The sequence below is a fragment of the Nannospalax galili genome, unplaced genomic scaffold (assembly GCF_000622305.1).
Source record: "Nannospalax galili isolate Female #2095 unplaced genomic scaffold, S.galili_v1.0 scaffold805, whole genome shotgun sequence".
NCBI lineage: Eukaryota > Metazoa > Chordata > Mammalia > Rodentia > Spalacidae > Nannospalax > Nannospalax galili.
Window position 1 is genome coordinate 1,794,394 of NW_008353486.1, and position 7,837 is coordinate 1,802,230.

Genomic DNA, 7,837 nt, shown 5'->3' on the forward strand with positions numbered 1-7,837 from the left:
CTCCCCGCCGAGGCCCGCGCCGGGATAAAGGCCCCACTCCACCCCGCCGCTAGGCAGGAAGGGGCAGGCGGGGCAGCGCGCGCCTGGGGCCGCTTCGCCTAGAGGAAGGTTTAAGGCAGGGGACAGAAGCGAGGAAGGTTTAAGGCAGGGGATAGAAGCGGAGCCGCTCTGGCCACTTCTGCCACCACTACCCCCCTCCACGGGAAGACGTGCGGGTGACGAAGCTGGTGACAAAGGCGGCTCCGAGGGAGTCGTGACCGCAAATATGACAGGCATCCGAGCTATTCGCGATCCGCCGCTCTCTCCGCGCACTAGCGGCCCGCGGGGATCTCAAGGGGAGGTCCCGGGATCCATCCGGAGCCCGACGCTCGACGGGTCACCAAGTCTGTAGTAGTTTTGGAACCCAACAAGACCGAGTCGCATCCTCCGTGCAGACCCGGCGGCTGAGACCAAGGCGGGTGGGAGGCACGGTCCTTCGCCCACAGATTTCGCTGCCGTTAGCCTTCCCCTTCCCCGTTAAAGAGCCTAATGGTTTGAACTACTCAAATTTAGAAGGGAAGGTTATACTGTACTTAGTACTAGAATGGCATATGCACCGTCTAAGTGGTTGGAATTTAAGAGCACTCGAAAGAGACCAGAGACTGTTCAACTGGAATGATTACTTTAAATGGCAAGCACATTCTGCATAAAGATCTTACAAAACTAATTCAGCACCTTAAACAGCCGCTCCAAACAGTAATTTCTTCTCAGACCACTCTGCTGTTTAATGGTTCGCTATGTCAGTTGTATTTAAGGAGAATAAAGCTTTAGGATGTAACATAAAGGTGATTAAGTTGTTAACAATGAGACAAATTTAGACCTACTCAAACTGCTCTGTAATGATTAGTTATCAATCAAATTGATGATCTTATTGAAATAAAATGTACACTAAAATGGTAGCAGAGACAGTGTGTCTAGAATTATCTGTAAGGAAAATAAAAAGGCTTTTACTTCACATAACCAAAATCTCATACAGATGTTTAAGCATAACCAACATCAAAAGCTAACTGTGGTATCTCTGGCAAGTTTCATCACTGTAGCATTCAAAATTGGCATTACAGAAATAGTGCTTGTGGCGCGCTGCAGGTCTTGCTCAGTTTGTGCCTGGGCGCCATAACAATCAAACATTTTGCTAGCTAGAGAGCCAAGATATTCTTCCTTTTCAGAGTTCTGAAATTTAGAGGCGCTACTCACAGCTCCCTAACCACCCACTCCTCATACTTTCAGTGTTCACTTTAAGGAACAGCCACTGAAACAGAGGCTGCAATAATCTTTTCCTGGTTTATCTTTGTAGGAGGCCAGAGGCATTAGTTCTGTTGAATTTAGAACATAATTTATTCATGAATTGAAGGTGCAGATTTTTTATAACACTTCCGTATTTCCTAGCAAAATGGCTTCCCAAATAGTGTCCTGTACAGAAGGGCCAAGATGGAGTGACCATCTTTGTGTCCACAGAATGAGTGTATGATTCTGAGATTTATGTATGCTCTATAAAAGTCTGAGTTCTTAAGAAAGCAACCCGAGGTTGCTTTTGGAGTGAGATTATTTTCCACTTCTTTATATTTTTGAAGGTTGTGATAGCCTGTCAATGTATGCTATCAATGTTACACTCCCACTTTCCCCACTTTTAGAATCTGGCATCTTTGACCAAAAAGTCAGTGTGAAGTGGTAACTGCTGCCAGTGTGGTCCAACACCAGATGCTTAGCACTCCACCCTCCTTCTCCCAGGCTAAGTTCCATGCAGGCCAGCAGAGAAACCCCTGCATAGCCCAGAAATTCAAGGATAAAGGAAGGCTTCCCTATACTTTTGAAGTACATACACAATGACATGATTTCTTTTTTTTTAAAGGGAAAATATTATTTATCCCTAGCAAATAATCAAGAAATGTTTAAAGCACATGTAAGTCTGGTTTATACATTTCAGGACGATTTAAAATAATCTTCCTCTCAGGGCTTCATCAAGAATTTAGTTTCTCCGTCTCAATCTGACATAGCTTTGGAAGAGTTGTAAGAAAATAGGCTAGTCAGCCACAGTTAACTTTAAGGAGAAAAGAAGCATTCCTTCTCCTAAGCACAGAACTGTGATGGTGGTGAAGTCTGGAAGTGCTCATGAGCTTAATTCAGAGAGCTCTCGGGATCACTTTAAAGATCTGGATACTAGTTTACAGTTCCCTGTTTCTCTTTTGAAATTCTCTGTGCCTTTCCATCTTATAGACTAGTATACCACTGTACTAACTGAAGGGCACCTTTAGCACTTAATAAGCATGGACCAAAGAAACAAGGGACAAACCAGATACAGTAACTGAAAAACAAAGACAGATACATCAACTGAGAAAGAAAGGTTATTTACTTACCTGGTTCAAGCTGGGTGATACCTACCACCGAGCAATACCAACCGTCCGCCCAAAAGCTTTCGAACAGTTTCCAAGTTTTACTTAAATTTTCTTTCTATTTTGTTTGGTTTTTGAGATAGGGTTTCACCACGGTAGCCCTGGCTACCATATATACCTGAAATTCGGTATATAGGCCAGGCTGGCCTGGAACTCACAGAGATCTACTTGCCTCTGGGTCCCTAGTGCTGGGACTGATGGCATGTGTCACCACATGTGGCCAACTTAATTCTATTTTATATTTTAAGCTCCACCTGAAATATTAATAATCATCTATCTACATTGCAAAAATTAAGTTTTTGGTCTTATGGCAAAAAAGGAGACATTTCAGTTAGTAAACAAACTGTACAGAACAAGTTGGGCTAGATAATTTTTTTCATGGAAAATAGAGATATAAACTGTAGACTTCACATAATAATTGAAAAATTGTAATAAATCTTCAAAATAAAACTCTGGAAATCAAGCTGGGTGGTGGTACACACCTTTGATGCCAACACTCAGGAGGCAGAGGCAGGCAGATCTCTGAGTTCCAGGCCAGCCTGGTCTACATAATGAGTTCCAGGCCAGCTGGGGCTACAAAGAAACCCTGCCTCAAAAACAAACAGACAGACAGATGACAGACAGACAAAAAGATACCAAAGGGAGTTGAAGAGCTGACTCAATGATAACAAGCACTTGCTATTCTTGCAGCAGACCCAAGTTTATTTCCAAGCACCTACCATGGTGGCTCATAACATCTGTAGTTCAGTCCCTGATACACTGTCTTCAGGTCTCCATTGGAGCTAAACACACATGTAACCAAAACCAAACAAAACCTAAAACCTCTGGAAACCACATCACTTATCTGACTAGCAAGGAATTCACACAGGATGTGATGATTTGGGAAGTGGATATGCTCCCAAAGACGGTATCATGCTAGAGATGTCAGACTTAATTATACCAAAGGACCAAGTGAACTTACCTGTTCCTGCAAACTCTTTTCCTTTGTACTTGATCTAGCTTTTTTCCTGCCCCCTAAAGTCTCAGTTCATACAAGGAGAGCTACAGTGCCAGGAAGGTCTTCTTTCCCAAAACTTGCCACACTGGTATGAACTGCAGTGTAATGGCTGCCCCTTATGTTTCAAAGGAACCTCATTCTTCTGTTAGAGACAGATAGGCCTTTTTCTCTTCTAAAAATCTGACAATGTGTCAATCTTGGAACACAATTAAAAAAAATTTATTTATTATTTTATGTGTATGTGTGTACCGCCTGCATGCATGTGAGTGCACCCATGTTGTGCAATGCTGCAGAGGTCAGAAGAGGGCTTCACATTCCCCTGGAACTGGAGTTAAGGACGGTTCATAGCTGCTATGTGGGTGCTGGGAATCAAACCCAGGTCCTCTGCAAGAGCAGTCAGTGCTCTTAACTGTTGAGCCATCTCTCCAGCCCCTGGAACACAATCTTAATGACAATATTTGAAAACAACAAACCAACTTCCCCAGTTCCCAGTACAGCATTCTGTGTTGGTCTCTACACATGGGTTCTACATCATAGTGAGGACAATCTGCTAGTCATCTAGTCCTTCAGAAGATCATACTTTTCTCATGACACCTGACAGATTCCACAGAAAAATCCCAACAAGTGTTAAAAAGCCTGCAGGCTTTTCTGTGTGTGTGTGTGTGTGTGTGTGTGTGTGCGTGCGTGCGTGCATGCCAGGGCACACACAGGCGGGTAAGAGGACAACTTTCGGGAATTTCTCCTACCAGGGGGTCCACAGATCAAACTCAGGTGTCACAGGCTTGCCATTTAGCCAGCCCAACCTATGATCTTTGAATTCTTAATCTACTGTGTCACAGACCTCAGATCGGCACAGGTTCTGCTGAAATAAGAACAGGGTTGTTGTGCCAGGTGATTCTGGGTCTAGCTCCTTAGACACAGCCTCTGGGAGGCTAAATCAGGGCCTCAGCCTTGTGGAGGCTGTTTTGGACCTGGCAGAAGTATCTTGGACTCTTTTCTAGAGCCCTTTCTAGGAGCTCGGGATCTCTGAAAAGGCAATTTCACTCTGACTACCTTCATGCAGGAATGTTAGGGCCCCATGAGATACAATGCTTTGTAAGCTGCTCAGCTCATCTGGAAAAATATAAAGCCAAGTCCACATCCACACAATTCTAAACGGAAGTAGAAATCAAATAGTGATAATGTGTTCTCTTCAATAGGACCTGTTCCTTGAATATTTTCATGTCCAGATTTAAGCAGTCTTCTGGTTTTGTGAAGTCTGGACAGAGAAGCAACAGGACAATTTCCAAAGCACTCACAGGGACTCACTTGTCTTCATAGCACCATCCTGGGGCCACAGACAGGGCCGGTGGCGTTCCTCATGTCCACCAAGGAGGAACGAGGCTCAGAGAAGGACCTGGTACTGAACTCTTCACTTTAGCAAGCTGGCTCCCAGAGACAAAGACCCCAGGACTGCCCATCTGCCCTTCACTGAACTGAACTTCTCTGTGGAAGCCAAGAGGTGCCACACACCTTGAGAGGAGTGTGTGCCTTAGAAGAAAGCCCAGAGTCAGGGTGTGGGCCCAATAGGAGAAGGATGCTAAGCTAGAAACCTCATCCCTTAGATCCAACCCCAGACCAGGATAAAGGTAAAAAACAATTCTCTTCCTCTCACAAAAACTCCAACCCTGCCTATTCTTGACCTTATTTTAACCTACAGAATAACAAACCCCAAACACCAAAACAAAAAAGAGACAGTATTCACCATGCCTACTAGCTCATAAACTATCCTGGTTTGTCACCCCACGTCTAGCCTTCAGAACAGCATGTAGCACACAAAGCAGTAGATAAATATCTACTCATTAAGTGCCAGAAAACTAAGTAAAGAAATTAAGGGGTTTATCTTTTATAAATAAATGAGTTTTACCCTGTTGCCCAGCCTAGTCTCAACTTGACAGCTTGTATGATTCTACAACCTCAGTCCCCAAGTAAATGGAACTACAGACCTGTGCCACAACGGCTGGTTCACTACACACCCATTAAGGGGTGTGTGTATACTCTGCACATAAAAGCAGGTATTTTTGTTGTTGTTGTTGTTGTTTTTTAGAACTTCTACAACTACAGAGATCACTAGTAACATAACTGCTTTTTGGCATGTTTAAACTCTGGCATCTGGAGCCGGGCATGGTGATGCATGCCTTGATCCCAGCACTTGGGAGGCAGACGTAGGCGGATCTCTATGAGTTCGAGGCCCACCTGGTCTACACAGCGAGTTCCAGGCCAGCTGGGCCTTAGGGAGACCCTGTCTCAAAAAGACCAATAAACAAATAAATAAATAAATAAATGAATAAACAAATAAATAAATAACTATGGCATCTGAGTTGAACACAGTCAAAAGAACTAACAGACACTTACAAGGTTAATCTATACAGTCTCTCTTTGGGGAATGGCCTTACAGATAAACACCAAATTATTGCCATAATTCTACCACTCTGCACTTCCTTATGAAGATTTTTTTGTTCTACTTACTCTAAGAATAAAAATTGTCAATTAAGCCAAATACACAAATGCAGCATTTGGCTAGGGATATAGCTCAGGGATAGAGTGCTCACCGAAATCGTTCAATTCCCAGCACCATATACACGCACAAAGAATGTAGCATTTGAAATTTGTGAGTAAAAGAGGCAGCAGAGGCTAGAAATCAAACTACAAGTCTAGGTCAACAACCCTGAGATGAAAAAACAAAGACAAAATCATAATTTTTTGTTGTTTCTTTCAAATAAAATTTACAACCACAAAACACAACAAAAAACTTAGCCACAGTTTTAAAACATTACCTGAATGGTCTCACCTTCATGCCTCATGGTCATGGGCTAAAAAAAAATGCCAGTAACAAATATGTTATAAAAATTAGCAGCCAATATTAATTGCAAGGAACACTTGCCTAAATAATAAGAAACACATTTTTGTCCAAAGCATCCAATGCCAGATGTCTCTTATGTTTCAAAATCAAGCAAATTTAAGTGATCAGCTAGACTAAGTTGTATTTTTCTGTCATCTATATTCTAGTACCATTGTCCTAACTATCGGGGAGCATCTTCAAACTGCCTGTGAAAGCCCCCTGTGGTGTGCACACCTATAGTCTCAGCCACCAGTAAAGCTGAGGCAGGAGGATCCCTTGAGCTCAGGAGTTTGAGACCACGTGGGTGACAAAGAAAGACCCTGCCTCAGCGAGAACAGCAAAAGATCCCCAAATATACTTATGAGTAAGGAGGGCCTTTGAGAAAGAATATGATGATTTTTAGAAGATACACTCAAATAATTTTTAAAACGATAGCTATAAATTTTGTACTTTGAGGAGTTAAAAAATTCAAGACTTTAATGGAAATGCCTGTAGGTTCAGTATCATTGATAAAATATGAACAGAGGCTGCTGCCCTTCCCACTCTCATGCCTGGGTCTCAACCCAGGAAGGGCCTCATGCTTGCTAGTGAGGTAAGCCCTCCACCACTGACTACATCCCCAGCCCAGTATTATCTTTTCTTTAGTTATGGATGTAAAATTGTCTTCTTTTAACTGCGGAGCTATCTCTCCAGCCCCATATATATGCTTTAAATAGTGAACAAAAATTTTAATCATGATAAGTAATATTTGTTTCAAAACTGTTTTCTTTGAGGAGTCTTGCTTGGGCTGCATGACATTCCTTAAATGGATTAGTGGAGAATCTGTCTTTAAAGAGAAAATGATAGTGTAAACGATCTATATGCAACTTCCCTTTTTTAAAACAGAAGTGGAGTCTACAGCACCACATGTAGAAGTGGATGGCAACAAACGCTCTGAGAGAGTGAGTCATCGACAGCATTAACGCCCATTGCTGCTTTGTGCCACAAATGCAAAGACGGGCCACGACCTTGCATTTGCTCAAATAATGCACAGACTTAGGTGAAATAATTGTAAAATTAAATGAGACAGCCTGATCAAATTCAAAGCCTTTTTCCCACATTTTATTTATTTATTTTGTGTGTATGGGGAGGGGGTGCTATGGCAAGAGTGTGGAGGTCAGAGGACAACTTTTGGAAGTCAGTTCTTTCCTTGTGCCATGTCGGTTCTGGGGACAGAATACACAAGTCATCAAGCTTGGTGGCAAGCACCTTTATCAGCTGAGCCATCTCACTGGCCCAAACTCACAAACTCAAAGCTTTTATATCTATAAGACCTCACACATAAAACTGTTGCATTAATAAACAAAGCTTAACCAAGGCTCTGTTTAGTAAAGATATCATTGGATCAGGAATATAGCTCCATAAAGGGGGGGGGGGGGGGGGGAGAGATAGAGAGACAGACAGACAGAGGAGGGAGAGAGAGAGAGAAATGAAGAGAGAGAGAGAGAGAGAGAGAGAGAGAGGGGGGGGGGGGAGGGAGGGAGGAAGGAG

At 42.9% G+C, this 7,837-nt stretch overlaps 1 protein-coding gene across 2 annotated transcripts in view; it reads right to left on the reverse strand.

The window, feature by feature from the left end:
* The window catches only part of Sertad2 (SERTA domain containing 2), a 116,587-nt gene that overhangs the window by 21,274 nt on the left and 87,476 nt on the right, over positions 1-7,837 (reverse strand). The gene's annotated exons all lie outside the window — the stretch shown is intronic.